Genomic DNA, 3,493 nt, shown 5'->3' on the forward strand with positions numbered 1-3,493 from the left:
ATATTGTAGCATATAGCAGTGCTTCATTTCTTTTTATAGACAATTAACAGTGCATTGTATGAATATTTTATTTATCCAGGCATAAATGGTGGACAATTGGATTGCTTCCACCTTTGGCTCTTATACAATGCTGCTCTGAACACTTGTATTCAAGTTTTTGTATGGACATATGTTTTCATTTCTTTTGGGTTCACATATAAATTTTAACTTAATAGAGACTAGACTTCATTTTGAATGACCTGGGCAGATATTCTGAGTGTGGGAGTGAGTCAGTGCCTGAGGAGAGTGAGAAGAAGGATTTGAAGGAGAGTACTAATGAGCAAGTGGATGACACTTAGTTCACCGGTTTCCCAGTTTTCAAATCCCTCTAAAATGATAGCATCTAAAATCATATCTTAGAATCACAAATTTACATGTGGGAAACTGAGGACCCAGTAAAGTTAAGTAAGTTGCTCAACAATTTGTTGAAGGCCAAGCAGGACCCAGGGTCTACCGTTTTTAGTTCCTAGAACACTGCCTTTTGTCCCATCTCCTTGTATCAGCACTCTCTGTGATCCAGGTGGTGTCCAATTAGACAAATTTGCCAAGGATCGTATTGAGGAAAGAGTGTGAAATTGGGCAGGATTGTCTTCATTTCATCAGGAAGAGAAATAGCAATTTCTCTGTTAATCAAAGATAACACTTATGGAAGGTTTACTATGTACCATGTACCCAGCAAAATGCTTTGCTTGAGCTACCATTTTTAATTCTGAGTTATTTATTGAGTTATAATCTCATACAACCCCATTTTGCAAATGAGGAAACCAAGGGTTAAAGATAAGAATTTACACAGTTCAATACATGATGAAGAAGACAATTGAAGCCAGAAGCATCTCACTCTGCATAAGTTGGTTCTTAAGTGTGCTGCTGTGCTGCCAGAAGTAGGTGAAACATTCTCTGCCTGCCTTCCTGTCCTCCACTCCCAACTGCTGTTTCCATAGGTCATGAGATTTAAGCAACCTACAAATGGGACATTTGTAGATTGGGAATGTCTTGCCTATACAGTTATGATTGTGTTGAAGCAAAAATATGAAATCATTCCATTTCTAAATAAAATCACACATATCCTTCTTCAAAATTATCAACAGAAATGGAATGTTCTCCGTCTAAAGCCAGGTAAGCAAATGTTTTTTAAACTCAAGGTCAAACTATAATCAGTTGTTAGTGTCTCCTGGAATATTGTGTTAAAAAGTATTCTGAAGCCTTGACCAGTGAAAGGGCAAAGCAAAACTGGCTATCCTCCATCTTGTAGAAGGACCCCCCCCCCCCCCCTTGCTGGGAGTGGCCACGGGAGCACCAGGAATGTCCTAACTCCCCCCAACCACCTGAGTGGACCAATGAAGCTCCAGAGGGCAGCTAGGTCCTAATAAGGCATATCCACAGGATACTCCCTATACATCACTGTTGACCAATCAGGAAACTATGGGGGACGGCTCCAGCCTCAGAATGTACTGGTCACTTCCTGACTTTTGTGCTGTAAGACCCTGCTGAAAAACCCTGGCCTATTAGGCAATCTCTGTAACCCACGTCACTTCCCTAAGCCCACCCAAATGTCCAACCCGTTATAACCCATCGCTCCCCCGGGAATCGCTCTCTCTGGCCCCACTGCTGCGTCAGGAGGAGGCTGGGAGCCAAACCCGGGTTTGAATAAAGACTCTTTGCTTTTGCATCGGAGAAAAGGCTCCCTAGTGGTTGATTATTGGGGACCCTGAACTCTGGGCATAACACAAGCTCAGAAGAAGATTGCAGCAATCTGTTTATGAAGTTCTATTGGTGTAGGAATGAGCACATGAGACCTGTGTTTGCCTCTCCCGAGTGTTTAAAAAAATTCTCACATCAAATTAAGGATGGTAGAATGTGGTTTTGTATGTATTTCTTCTAAATGTTAATATTTCCATAGGTATAACCATTTGTATTTTTACTTTAAAAAATAAGGTTCTATTGATATTTCATTTGGGACATGTTGTAGTTAAATAAAGAAAAACGAGAAAATCAAGGGTTGGAAATAAATAGTATATTAGGTAACAATGCCTTCAATGGAATATTTTAATAACTTCTTTGGTGATAAGAGTAACAGCAACCAATTTAATGAAAAATCTGTCTGGGCATAGTTTGATTGTCAAAGGAAGTTTGTGAACTAGTACAGTGACCATATTTTCCTAACCTAAATTGGAACATACAATCCCATAATGATTTTTTAAGCAAATGACAAATGTATTGCTATAAAGATATTTTGCAAAGATATTAAAATTAAAGCATTCAAGGATATTTTAAGTAAATCACCTTTATATTAAAGGTAATATTAAAAAGATATATTCTATTTGGGAAAGGTACTGGAAAATGCAGGACTGATGATTTAAATAGCAGAAAAAGAATTTTCGAACCACTGGTCTCTGATTTCCCCAAAGAAAAGTCCTTACACCTTGCCAGACCCATCACCTCCCTGAAATTCACTCGTCTCCTTTAGCTTCTGGCTGAAATCCATACATAGAAGATCAATGTTCTGGTTCGCTATAAACACACATTTCTCTTCAGAATGGTATAAGGACACCACTTCCTATTCGAACTGTAATTTCAGGATCACTCACATCAAGATTCTAGGTCCTCACCCTTTCATACTACTTAATTCCCCCTTTTAATCATTTGCTTATTCTCCAAGGTGGCTTAGTTTTAGCCTCAGTTTTAATTTTCCTTTTCTCTGGTGACTAGGCAATCTGTTATTTTCATGAGTGGTCTAGGAATTCTTCAGTAGAGTATGAATTCCTCCAAATACCAGGTCTATTGTCTTTGCTTATGACCTTTAACCCCAGTTTAAATCTTTTTTCCGTAGTCATCCGCATTTCGCTTCAGGACACTCTGCCAAACCCAAAGGCTACAAAGTCTTTCTAACTTAGTCATCCCTTGTCAGACTGACCCTGGATGACTGTTTTGTTTTGTTTTTTTCTTTTTCCTACAATAAATATAAAAATTAACTAAGTTGAACCTTAAGGTAAACCAACTATCCTAATTTGAGTGCCCATCAATAATCCTTTTATTTCATCATGTTTTCTTGCCTCTTCCTAGCCTTTGTGCTTAAAGGTTAAATCAAGCTTCTCCACTCCGACTTTTTTTTCTTCCTATTCTTTGATCCTGCATTGAAATCATAATGCTGGATTTGTGACGTCACTCTCAATTGTTTCCAGATGGTTTCTCATGATCAAAAAGAAGGTGAAGCCAATATATGTTAGTAAAAAAAGTAGATCTTCAAACGGGGAGATGGTTGAGAAAAGAAAGAGTATAATAATAATAATGTTGAAAATACAAAACAACTATAGGTAAATTGCCTTTTCTCTCCATCTTAAAATAAAGTCTTTGATCAATTGTGCCAATGTATGAAAATTTGAACTCTAAAGAGGCTAGACAGCTTTCTAAATGCAAACATCAAAAGCTTTGCTTCCATTAGAAAAAATTAAAT

Source organism: Eptesicus fuscus, chromosome 19, assembly GCF_027574615.1.
Source record: "Eptesicus fuscus isolate TK198812 chromosome 19, DD_ASM_mEF_20220401, whole genome shotgun sequence".
Classification (NCBI taxonomy): Eukaryota; Metazoa; Chordata; class Mammalia; order Chiroptera; family Vespertilionidae; genus Eptesicus; species Eptesicus fuscus.